The following is a 14,222-nucleotide window of genomic DNA, read 5'->3' on the forward strand; positions in this document are numbered from 1 at the left end:
CATCACTACGCTAATTTAACTGATAATTGCACAGTCATGCAGCACTGTACACAAACAAAAAGTTTATCATTTTTTTCACACAAAAAAAGCTTTCTTTTGGTGGCACTTCATTACCACTGGGTTTTTCATCTTTTATTATATAAACAAAAAACAAACAACATTTGTGAAAAAAAAAAAAAAAAAACAGGTTTTACTTTCTTTTATAAAACATATCCAAAAAAAAAAAAAATCAAAAAGTAAAAAAATCAAATTTCTTCATAAATTTAGGCCAAAATATAATCTGCGACATGTCTTTGATAAACAAAACAAAATCCCAATAAGTGTAAATGAATTGGTTTGTATGAAAGTTATACAAACGATGGTATATATACTGAAATTGGCGCAGCTATGATGCTATAATGGTAATGGTGGTGATTATCAGCGACTGTGACTGTGATAGGGTGGCAAGGAATCTGACGCTAAGAGACACCATCTGGGAGGGCCACTAATTGACAAAGTAAAACTAAAGCCCCGTACACACGCATAGATTGTTGGCCAACTGATCAGCCAACTTTTGTCCAGTGTTGTTTGTTGTTGAAATGTGCTCTAGACTTGCACTGGACTTTTGTTGGCCAACAAAAACCAACTTCAGAAGTGATGTCATGTTCTGGTTAACTTTCCCTGTGTTTTTTCTTCTCTGAGCATGCCCAGTCTTGCCCATCTGATTTTTGTCTGCCGAAATCTGTACTGACTGAGGAACAATCGGCCGTTCTTTGTTGGCCAACAAAAATTTTATAGTCTGCACAGCAGATTTTTTTCGGCCGAAAAGTCGCAGTTGGTTGTCGGAAGCATCATACTAACAAGCCGAAAATCGGCCAATCGGGTGTTGGCCGACAATTTACGGCCAACAATCTGTGCGTGTGTACGGGGCTTAAGACCCCTTTCACAAATACGGACCATTCATTTCATCAGTTCAGTCACGTCAAAATGGATGAAGTATTCATCAGTTTTTCATCCATTTTTCATCCGTTTGTTGTGTCTTGAAGGAAACTCGCAGTATTCATGACTAATGGTTTTAACATATTTTCTACAAGGCCTGAGATATGTTCAGTGAGAATGCATTAAGTTAAAAACCTTATGACTTTACAACTCCTTTAAATAAAAAAAGGAGGCCAGATGTATGTACACGACCTAGCAGCCAATTTTTTTCAGGGAGACATAAAATTTGTAGTACAAGCTCTTTCCATAGATGGTACACAGTGGATTTTTGGATTTTAGGGAATACTTGATGGGAGCCTAAAAAAAATGAGATAATTGCTGTCCTTGACATAAATCACTAAATCAGGAAATTTAATTTATTCTGCAATAGCTTACAATACCATTAAGCTGGCTACACATTATACAATGGTCTTGTACAATTTCCCTTTAGGTTTGACCTCATAATATATGGTTTTGGTAAATCTAAACACTTTCAAATTGTATGCAATCAGACAAGCCCTTGCACTACAAACAGTAGCCGAAGGTAAATCTAAAGGAAATTGAACAAGAAAATTGTATAATGTGTTGCCAACTCTAGTTGGGAGAATTGTGTCTTTATTAGATGCAGGGCCGCTGATAGGGGGGGACCACCAGTCCTTCTGTAGGGGACCTGGGCACACAGGGAGGCCCCAATAGCACTGGGAATCTGTGCGGTCAGGCGGAGGGGTAATTACAGAAGGAAACCCATGTGCAGCTCTCAGTTTATCCCCCTCTTGACAGCTTTCAGCTGCTGCAGGGAGAGACACAGACACAGGGCATCATTCCTGTAATTGCTTCTCCGACACCGAACCCCCACCCTGTTTTAACTGCTTCTGATCCCCCCTCCCTTTTCCCTGTGACAACACCCCCCCCCCCCCCAGCACTGCAGGCTTCCCTGTCCTGTAGAAAAAATAATAATAATTGTAAAAAAAATAAACATTAAACATTAGAATAAATAATTTAAAAAGAAATGTAAAATAAAAAAAAATTTAAAATTGTTCATTTTTTTCTGCTTTAAATTCCCTGTTATGTTGTGTCTGCTAATAATGATTTTAGTGTATTTTTGGTGAAAATATCGTCTTGATGAATTCAGGGGGGGGGGGGCTACCACATAGGCTGTACGGGGCCCCGTAGCCCTGAATAGATGTTGGGTGTCTTAGAGGATACATGCACACTTCAAAAAAAAAAAAAGAATTCATGACGGAGACTCAGAAAAGGGAGTCAAACATCAACAAAATAAAAAGTTGTAATACAACATAGAGTGCATTATATGTGGATACCACTGTGATTTATTAGGATGATTACAGAGGGTTCTTACACATAATAAATGCCATGATGGCAGTTCACAACTTTTCTCAAACATTCCCAAAACCTGAAACATCTTTTTGTCAATGCATTCTTTACCTCTCCTGATGCATCCACTCTAGGCATGTGCCTGCACCATCTGATGGCTAAAAAGAAATATTGCCCAAGGGTTGATTAGGCACTGGGTCAGCGAGCTGTCAATATAGGTAGCTAATGAGGTTCAGGTGTCTGCTGTAGTAAAATGTAGCAACCACCAGACAGTGAAGGCTCAATACTGGTATTTATTAAAATTTGATGATGGCCTTGGTATGACTGTGGTATGTTCATGTCCAGGGCACCAATGATGAAGGAAGAGTTGGGAATGTTTGGATGGTTTGGGGTACATGGGTTATTGGGTAAACTTGCCCTCATGCTCAAATTACACAGTAAAATCCTACCACATTAATATTTAAGGTACAACTTCGTTTGACCACCCAGGTGTACCTAAATCCTTAAAGCGGTATTAACCACTTAAGCCCCGGAAGATTTTACCCCCTTCCTGACCAGGGGGTATTTTGCGATTCGGCACTGCGTGACTTTAACGGACAATTGCGCGGTCGTGCGACGCTGTACCTAAACTAATTTGACGTCCTTTTTTTCCCACAAACAGAGCTTTCTTTTGGTGGTATTTGATCACCTGTGCGATTTTTTGATCACGCGCTATAAACAAAAATAGAGCGTCAATTTTGCAAAAATAACAATATTTTTCACATTTTTTTATATGAAATTCCCCCCCAAAAAAAAGTAAAAATTAAAATTTTTTAAAATTTTCGGCCAATTTGTTTTATGCTAAATATGTTTGGTAAAAAAAATCGCAAAAAGCGTATTTTGATTGGTTTGCGCAAAAGTTATCGCGTTTACTAATAAAGGGAAAGATTTTTGTCATTTTTGTTGTTTTTTTTTTAACGCGTAATGGCGGCGATCTGCGATTTTTTTGCGGTACTGCGACATTGGGGCGGACAGATCGGACCCTTGACTGACATTTGTGACACTTTTGGGGTTACCAGTGACATTTCTACAGTAATCAGTGCTATACATATGCACTGTTACTGTAAAAATACACTGGTTGTGAAGGGGTTAACTTTATTTGGGAGGGAGGGGCTGTGTGTATCCCTAGGGGCGTGCTTTCTACTGTGATTGGCTGTGGCTTGAGCTGTAAGGACACTGATCAACGGATCTACATACTAGATCCGTTTGATCAGTGTCTTTACAGCGAGGAGAATGACAGGCAGCTTGTTTACACAAGCTGCCTGACATTCTCCCTCTCCCCCGCCGATCGCCGAGTGACCGGCGGACATCGGGTCCGCTGGTCACACGCGCGGGGGGGTCCGTGACCACGCGGGAGCGCGCCTCCCGGGGCGAGCGCTCGCTCCCTAGACCCTCACAAGCTAGTGACGTAGCCCTACGTCACTTTGCCTGTGAGGGGCTGACTGCCGACGTAGATCGGCGTTAGGCAGTCGGCAAGTGGTTAAATCCCAAGCCAAAAATATAATATATTGCAGCTTACCAATCATTCAGTGTGGTGGCTGCATTCGTTTTCTTATTTTAGGCTCTTTTCACCTAGTGATCTAGCCAGTAACACATGTCCTATATTAAAGTGCCTATGTTCTGAATGAAGGAGAACAGGGACAACTTGGGACAGCAGAATTGTTATTCTGGGGGGGGGGGGGGGGAGAAGTGTTAGATGTGCTAGTAGATTTAAATACACTAACAAATTAAAGCCCAACTCCAGCTCACATTTTGTAAGCAGTTTCAGTAATTTTTATTTTCTTTTGGAGAAAAGGTTTTACATAAATAAAAGCTGTCAGTGTTAAATGTTTTGTCTCATCCCTCTAACTGCTTCATCTGCAAGAGTCTTTTGAGAAAACAACAGACTTACTGACCAGATCACCAGGTGAAAATAAGGGTGGGAGAGGCTTAAAAAAACACATCTGGGATTTGGTGAGCTGCAAAATAATAAATGTTTGCTTTTGGGTTTAATACCTTTTTAACGGAGAAAGAGATATGGACCAGGGTGCATCAGCACTTTACTTTTTTGCAATTTGGCACTGCATTATTTTAACGGACAATAGCACGGTGATGCAATGCTGTGCCAAAACCAAATTGATGTCCTTTTTTTCCCCACAAGTAGAGCTTTCTTTTGGTGGTATTTGATTACCTGTGCGATTTTTATTTTTTGCGTTATAAACAAAAAAAGAGCGTCAATTTTGAAAAAATAACAATATCTTTCACATTCTTTTATTTGACATTCCCCCAAAAAAAAATGATTTTCCAATTTGTTTTCTGCTACATATTTTTGGTAAAACAAAATTGCAATAAGCTAATTTTGATTGGTTTGTGCAAAATTTATTGTGTATACTAACTACGGGAAAGATTTATGTCATTTTTATTGTTTTTTTTACTAGTAATGGCGGCGATCTGCGATTTTTTGCGGGACTGTGACATTCCAGCGGACAGATTGGACCCCTGACTGACATTTTTGACACTTTTGGGAGTACCAGTGACATTACTACAGTAATCAGTGCTAAAAATATGCACTGTTACTGTAATAATGACACTGACAGGGAAGGGGTTAATACTGTTGGTGATCAAGAGGATAAATGTAAGCCTAGGGGAGTGATTCTAACTGTGGGGGGGGGGGGGTTGGGCCTTTGAAATAATCACAGAGACCTGTGATCCTATATAGCAGGGGATCACATGGGCTCTGTGATCATTGCAGGCAGGACGGACGGCTGTTTACATCAGCCGACCGTCCTTCTCTCTCTCAGCGGGGAGAGATTGAGGGTGTCAGGCCGCAATTGGAGCAGCCTGACACGCGGCAGCTTCCCCGCTGACGATCGGGGGCGGGAGTGCGCAGCCGGTGGCGTGCGCTCGCCCCCTAGCTCCTCCTAGGCAGATGACGTTTATTAACGTGATTTTGCCTGGGAAAGCCACTCTGCCGATGTAAATATACAGTAAGCCGACGGCAAGTGGTTAAGGAGAAAACTGTATTTTTTCTGAGCTGGTATCCTTATATAAATTTACAGTATTCTAACTTGTAAATTCTTTTCTTTTTTACAAAATTTGCAATTATAAATATATAATGGTTTTGGCCGAAAGATTATTGGCAGATATCTGAGAACATGGATGTTCTCTTAATTTAAATGTAGCATTCTCAGATATGGTTCAATGCTGTCTACTCTTAAATGGGAGAAAAGTAGGGAAATGGTGCTGCCTAGTTGGAAAGATACATTGGGAGGTTAGTAAGGTACAGATGTGCTGAGGACCAGATGATACACTGAATGAAATGTAATGCACTGTAAAAGGAAAAAGGAGGTATATCTCCCAAATGGTAAACAAGCCGTATAAAGTGTAAAGTGCAGAATAAATATAGTACACTAAGGTACAGTGAAAGGAACCACAGATGTGAGTGTAGTGTAACAAAATACAGTGTGGCCTGTGGTATGCCCGAAATAAGGTATGCGTGGATGAAATGGTATAAAGTGGTACTCTAAACCAATATAAAATATAGTGAAAAAAGAAAAATAATAAATATACGGAATACTAGATGAACTTCTGTAGCTGTCCAACACAAATGTGACTATACAAAACTTAAATGAATAATAAATGGGTGAAGTATACCTTATTGTAAAATGCTGATATAAAGAATTAGTCTATATCAAAATATATTGGTGGTACATTATTAGTGAATTATATCCAAATATTGTGACAAAGGAATTAGATAAAATATGGTGAAAATATTGATTATTTAAATAGTGAAAAAAAGTCCAGGGTGAGACCAGTGCTCATGTGGGTATATAACACAGTAAGATATGAGATCTATAAAAAAGTTTGTTGTTAGCAGCAGGTGACAATATCCAAATTTGAACGTGCAATGGGTGACCCCGTGGTGGGCGGTGAGATACTAGGTGACCCCTCTAGTTATTAATGCACTCACCAGAAATACCCACCCCACACAGGGGTATAGAGCGGGTATGAATGGGAATCCACTGTATGACTCCTCATGTCCTCCGTTGGTCCTCGAATTGGGCGTCTGCAGAGGAGGATTCCTATGTAGGGGGCACCTGGGGTCTGTATGGAGAACTCCAACGTAGACCGTGGGTACACCAGATTCCACCAGGGGGTTGCTCGTATTAATGGGACCAGGGTATTAAAGTAAATAGAAGGCACATAGTGTGATATCGTTTAAATAGGGTTTTATTAGCATAAAATAGGAGAGGTACTCACATTAGCTAGAGGAAGGAAATGCTCATAGATCAATATGTGGAGCGCAGAGTGGTCCAAGCCTCCTTCTCGATACCGGAAGTGATGCGACACGCTGTACCGGTTTTGTACGTACGTCTTCTACTCTTAAACCTCGTACACACCATCAGATTATCAGACGATTTTTCGTCCGATTTTTGTTACATGCTAGTCTCATATGAAAAGTGAAGAGGTTACTTTCATACAAAAATTCTCGAACGACAGAATTCGACTCCGGAAGTGATGTCATGTGTTGAATTGTTTTGGATGTGTTCTTTCGTTCCTGAGCATGCCTAGTCTTGCTCTTAATGATCACCTACGATAAAAATTTTATAGCCTGCACATCCAGTTTTTGTCGTCTGTAAATTCGTAATCGGCTGTCGAAAACACTGTACTAACAACCAGAAAATCGTCAGATCGTTCGTCGGACTGGAATTTTACTATTTTCGCGTGTACGGGCCTTTAGGCATGTGTAACAAATTCCGACCAGGGACTGTGCCTATTAATATGTAATTTGGAAAAATATATTTGAATTTCTCTTACATTCAAATATTGGCTGTTCTGCCAAATTATGAAATTTCATTATGGTTTTCCGTGTGTCCAAATGGACACATTAGATGGGAATTATCCAATTTAGGAAAATTAAAGCTGGAAAGAACGCTGTTTTGTTGACCCTGCTTATACTGTGCTGATTACGGTGTTTGAAGTAGGAAGTAAACTTTATTTGGCTTGGGTAAAAGTCAACACAGCACATTCTTTGAGAAGCCTCTGCTGACATACAGTATCTCACAAAAGTGAGTACACCCCTCACATTTTTGTAAATATTTTATTATATCTTATCATGTGACAGTACTGAAGAAATGACACTTTGCTACAATGTGAAGTAGTGAGTGTACAGCTTGATGTGATGTGGCACATTATCTCTTCAGTTACTATCTATGTAAGCCCTGTAAGGCAATTATGAGTCAGCAGTTTGGCATTCCTGCTAAATCAATAAGATAAAGGTGAATATCATCCAAAAGGTAATTTCAGTAGTTCAATCCAAATAGTGAAACTCATATATTTTATATAAAGTATCTCACAAAAGTGAGTACACCCCCACATTTTTGTAAATAAATTATTATATCTTATCTATCATGTGACAACACTGAAGAAATTACACTTTTCCACAATGTAAAGTAGTGAGTGTACAGCTTGTATAACACTGTAAATTTGCTGTTCTCTCAAAATAACTCAACACAACCATTAATGTCTAAATCGCTGGCAACAAAAGTGAGTACATCCCTAGGTGGAAATGTCCAAATTGAGCTCAAAGTGTCAATGTTTTGTGTGGCCACCATTGTTTCCCAGCACTGTCTTAACCCTCTTGGGAATGAAGTTCACCAGAGATTCACAGGTTGCCACTAGAGTCCTTTTCCACTCCTCCATGATGACATCACAGGGCTGGTGGATGTTAGAGACCTTGCACTCCTCCAACTTCCGTTTGAGGATGCCCCACAGATGCTCAATAGGGTTTAGGTCTGGAGACATGCTTGGCCAGTCCATCACCTTTACCCTCAGTTTCTTTAGCAAGGCAGTGGTCATCTTGGAGGTGTGTTTGGGGTCGTTATCATGTTGGAATACAGCCCTGCGGTCCAGTCCTCTCCAGTGTCAGCAGCACTCATGCAGCCCCAGACCATGACACTCCCACCACTATGCTTGACTGTAAGCAAGACACACTTGTCTTTGTGCTCTTCACCTGGTTGCCGCCACACACACTTCACACCATCTGAACCAAATATGTTTATTTTGGTCTCTTTAGACCACAGGACATGATTTCAGTAATTCATGTCCTTAGTCTGCTTGTCTGCAGCAAACAGTTTTTGGGCTTTCTTGTGCATCATCTTTAGAGGAGGCTTCCTTCTGGGACGACAGCCATGCAGACCAATTTGATGCAGTGTGCAGCGTATGGTCTGAGCACCTGATGGGCTAACCCCACCCCTTCAACCTCTGCAGCAATGCTGGCAGCACTCATACGTCAATTTCCCACAGACATCCTGTGGATATGACGCTGAGCACGTACACTAAACTTCTTTGGTCGATCATGGCGAGGCCTGCTCTGAGTGAAACCTGTCCTGTTAAACCACTGAATGGCTTTGGCCATCATGCTGCAGCTCAGTTTCAGGGTCTTGGCAATCTTCCTATAGCCTAGGCCATCTTTCCGTAGAGCAACAATTGTTTTATTCAGATCCTCAGAGAGTTCTTTGCCATTAGGTGCCATGTTGAACTTCCAGTGACCAGTATGAGAGAGTGAGAGCGATAACACCAAATTTAACACACCTGCTCCCCATTAACACCGGAGACCTTGCAACACTAACGAGTCACCTGACATCGGGGAGGGAAAATGGCAAATTGGGCCCAATTTGGACATTTTAAATTAGGGGTGTACTCACTTTTGTTGCCAGTGGTTAAGACATTAATGGCTGTGTGTTGAGTTATTTTGAGGGGACAGCAAATTTACACTGTTATACAAGCTGTACACTCACTACTTTACATTGTATCAAAGTGTAATTTCTTCAGTGTTGTCACATGAAAAGATATAATAAAATATTTACAAAAATGTAAGGGGTGTACTCATTTTTTTGAGATACTGTAATAGATTGTGTTTTTTGAAAACATATTGAAATGGCCATAAAGCCTCAACTCCAACCTTTGGTAAGCTGTTCTTAGTGAATAATTTGGGTATTCTAAAATTGATTTTACTAATATTATGCCGAACTGTCCTTTTTTACAGTCCTCAGATGGGGCAAAACTTGCCAAAAATAATAGGCAGAATTCAAAGTAACATAATTAGTCAGGTTGGAAAAAAAAAAAAAAAAGTTATTTCCTGGATCAACTACCCCTCTTATTATTACCTCTAAATATTAATATCCAGTTATATTTTTTTGCATTTAGGAATGCATTCAGGCCCTTTTTAGAAAAATCTACTGAGCTGGCCAAAATCATTTCTTGAGGAAGTCTGTTCCTAAACTATAAGTGGGTCTTAGTGGAAAAAGGCAGGGTATCTGCCAATATATTACCATTTTACATCCATAACCAAAAGAAAGTAATCATCAGATATCATATCATCATCCATAGACGGTAGGGGTTTAGCTTAAATTCAGTGAAAATTTGGGTACAGAGTATTATGGCTTGAATTGCTTTAAACAGCAACACCAAAAGTACAATAAACTTTTATTTTAAAGTATTGAATAGTACTAATAAAGGATACATGAATTCAAGAACAAAAACTTGCTTTGGAGAGATCTTTTCTTACTTTCTGCCATGAGTCTAGAAAAGAAAGTGAAGGGAAATCCATCTGACAGAACATAGCTAGAACAAATAAAACTGACAGGGGTCCTAACCATTTCCTACTCTGCAAAAAAAAAAAAAAAAAAAAAATATATATATATATATATATATATATATATATATATATATATATATATATATATTCTATAAAATGCCAGACTATGCTGTATAGGAGACCTAACATTTTGATTAAATTTGTAATTAGCTTTTCTTGGTTCTTCTGGCATTTAATTTTATAGATTTGGCTCCTATTTATTTCAGTTAGGTTCTGGTTCAGTATCTGAACTTTTTTAATGTTCACTGAACCCTGCTCAAACTGGACCCAGGGCTCATCGCTAAGGCCCGGTTCACACTAATACGACAATTGCTCTGACTTTGAGAGCACAAGTCGCATTACGTGTAAAAATCAATGTTTCCCCATGAGAGCTGTCTTAACTGGTATGACTTGTGTCAGTCCAACTTTTAAAAAGGTTCCTGCACTACTTTAGTCCAACTTGGGTCTGATTCCAGCCCTTTGAATAAATGGAAGTCGCCTTCAGGTTGGATCAGCATCTTAACTGATCTGACTTGTAATATGTGCTCAGAGGCAATGTTAGCAATGCAAAATTTATTGAAAAAAAAAAAAAAAAAAACATCGTAGGGTCCCCCCCAAAATCCATACCAGACCCTTATCCAAACATGCAGCCTGGCAGGTCAGAAAAAGAGGGAGACAACTGAGTGCCCCCCCTCCTGAACCATACTGGAGCCCTCAACATGGGGGGCGCTTTGGGGTGGGGGGGCGCTTTGGGGTGGGGGGGCTCTGCCCTCCCCACCCTAAAGCACAATGTCCCCATGTTGATGGGGACAAGGGTCTCTTATCCACAACCCTGGGCTGTGGTTGTGGGGGTCTGCAGGCAGGGGGCTTGTCTGAATCTGGAAGCCTCCTTTAAGCCCCCTTTTTGTCCCCCCCATGGTAGTTCCAACATCAATCACGGTGGCCATTGCCCCCATAAAAAAATCAATGCTCTGGCACCAACAAAGACTCCCCACGTTCTGTCAGCTCTGGTGCCCCTTGTGATGGTATTGGCCCGGACATGATGGGTCTGTGATGTCACAAGGGGGCAGGGACTCCAGATGACATCAGCGCACAGCCATGCCCCATCCTTATATAAAAACTGTCAGACACCAGAGCTAACAGAACAGCACGAGTCTTCATCGGGCCGACCATCGTGATTGATGTTAAAACTACCAATGGGCAACAATTTCACTTTCTAGATGTGCAAAGCTGGTAGAGACATACCCAAAAAGACTTGCAGCTGCAAGTGACTATTGACTACAAATGCATACCACACTTTTCACATATTTTTTTGTAAAATATTTTGAAAACCATTTATCATTTTCCTTCCACCTCACAATTATGCACCACTTTGTGTTGGTAGCACATACAATCCCAATAAATTACATTTACATTTTTGGTTGTAACATGACAACATGTGAAAAATGTTAAGGGTATGAATACTTTTTCAAGTCACTGTATGATCCACAATAGTATTTACCTCCAAAATATTTGCTGCCGGTGTCCTGTGTTGCCATGAGTCCCATCAATGAATACACTGTTCTCTCAGGAATAGTAGATAAAAAAAATCTAGCCGCAGAATAATGGATGATGATGCTTTGTGATTTAGACACACTCCCACTCTGGAACAGCAATGATGCCTCAGAAGTATAAGTTGTGTCTACATGTGCAGTGATTGATTTATTGCTTTAAAGGGAGTCACTTCTACGCATTTCAGGGATAGAACATCCCCTTCTTCAGGAATTCAATGTGCTGTGATACTCTGGTCCTATAAATCAGCTGTGCTTAATCCTATTGTTACCAGCCCTTTCTTTTATTCTTTTTTTCTCGCATCAGTATATTAAAAATAATCATATTGTCTCTAGTGATTATTACCTTTTAAAACTTTATCATATAACATTTAATTTAAGGAACAAACCGATTACTTGTTAAAAATAAAAGGTAATTATTCATATATTATAATCCATATTGGGGAATTTTATTACTTCTCTCTCTCTATATATATATATATGTGTGTGTGAAGCCCTGGTCAACTCTATGCCCAAGAGGGTTAAGGCAGTGCTGGAAAATAATGGTGCCCACAAAAAATATTGACACTTTGGGCCCAATTTGGACATTGGTCACTTAGGGGTGTACTCACTTTTGTTGCCTGCGGTTTAGACATTAATGGCTGTGTGTTGAGATATTTTGAGGGGACAGCAAATTTACACTGATATACAAGCTGTACACTCACTACGTTACATTGTAGCAAAGTGTAATTTCTTCAGTGTTGTCACATGAAAAGATATAATAAAATATTAACAAAGATGTGAGATACTGTATACGTATATCTATATAAATATATAAAGTTCCTACCAAAAACTTACCATAATCTTCCTTTCCTGATGGACTTCATGGCAGCATACATTTGGGTAGCCCCTCCCTCCCACCCATAGGACCCCACTCTCATAAATTTGAAAGTCAGAGGCTGTGTTCCATAACTAGCCTACTCATGTCACTAAAACAGGTGTGTATTACCCCGCGCTCCCTATCCTGATGCGTCCCTCATTTCTTTTTTTTTTTTTTTTTTTTTTTTTTTTTTTTAACATAAGAAGATTATTTATTGCTGCTGTTACTTTTTGTGCAAAATCTAATAAACATGGCTTTCAAAAAATATGTTTAAAAAGTTGAAGAAGACAAGGAGTTCAGTTTTACACTAAAAACAGAAAAACACAAATATTTTACATACATCTTCCTTATATAATATCAGTCCAGCAATATACTGTAGACAGCAACATTTAGATTTTGAACACTATGTATGATGTATAAAAGACAACAGGCAATACCATAGATGAACATGAGCAGATCAAGAGGCAAGGCCTCTGTTTTTACATACAGAATGTTTAGAAAGATGGTCCGGAGGAGTCACAAAAGATGTTGAATTGATTTACAAGTAATACAATATATAGCAGGGTACTAGGATCAAGTGGGACCCAATTAAGTACTTGTTAATGCATTTAGATTAGTGTATAATGCATAAGCTTATAAATTATTTAAATACACAAGGGAGAACACCAGATTAAGCGACTAGGATGGAGCTTTGTACTTGGCAAATGGATGGCTTTTATGGTAACACAATGAAAATGCTAAAAATCTCCAATGGCGCCAGCTTTTATGGATCAAATGTATCTGGGAACAAAATAACAGTCCTTTTAACTCCCAAGTATCAGTTAAGGATACTTGTTTTTTACTGTCTCTGTAGGGTCTACCAGATTCCTATCAGACATTGTTGTATTGACTGTGTTTACACACTATCTAGTAATATATCACCAACTATAAAGCTTGTTTTTAATACTGTCTGTTGCTCTATTTGCACTAATGGCAGCATTTTCACAAGTTTCATGTAAAGTGAATATCTACTGTTTTCATTACATATCCATTAGCAATAAAATATTTATTCTCTGTCCTGGCAGCAGGATTAGTTACTAATAGCAAAACTGTGTTTGTTGCACAGACTTGTTACAGCAGTCATACTATCCTTTTCTGTTCTTTCAATGTGACTGATTTATGTCAGTGCCGTAGTGCTGTTTTGATTGGCCCTATCCATAATCCATGATTTTCAAAAATATTATCTAATGATGGCTGACACATTTAATTGAATATATTTTTTTACAACTTTTTACCTAATAAATGTTGATATTTTGTTTATATATTTATTGTTTTCCCTTAATTTTCCACCCATTTATTAAAAAGACCACTATTGTGGCAAATATTATGCGATGATAGCTATTATTTAAAATATTTTCAGCAATTACATGCAGTTCAAACTTCCTATCAAAATTATACATTTTAATGCTGCTGGGGGGTGCTTACAAGGGCAATCTTTATAGTTCTCATAGTTTGACTGGGGGTTATTAATGCCTAGATGCCCAGGCCACATCCAACCCACTTCTCTAAAACTCCCACTATATAAATTACTCCCAGGGATAAATATTTATGTAGAAATAAGTATCTGCCAACTCTGGAAAGTTACAACACTATACTCTTGAGAGATAGTCTAACCTTAAAGTACTGAGATTTTTTGAAACTATCGTCCTTTTTTTTTTTTTATATTTCTTTATTAAATTTTCCAGGTAAACAATTATTTACAACACTCCAATCGCTGGAGAATTTTTTCATATACATTTTACACATATTACCTTTTTTCCCTTTTTTTTTTTTTTTCCCCTCTCCCTTCCTTATCCCCCCCCCCCCCCCGTCTCTTCTTATCATTCGA

Source organism: Pelophylax lessonae, assembly GCF_965119305.1.
Source record: "Pelophylax lessonae genome assembly, chromosome: 12".
Lineage (NCBI taxonomy): Eukaryota > Metazoa > Chordata > Amphibia > Anura > Ranidae > Pelophylax > Pelophylax lessonae.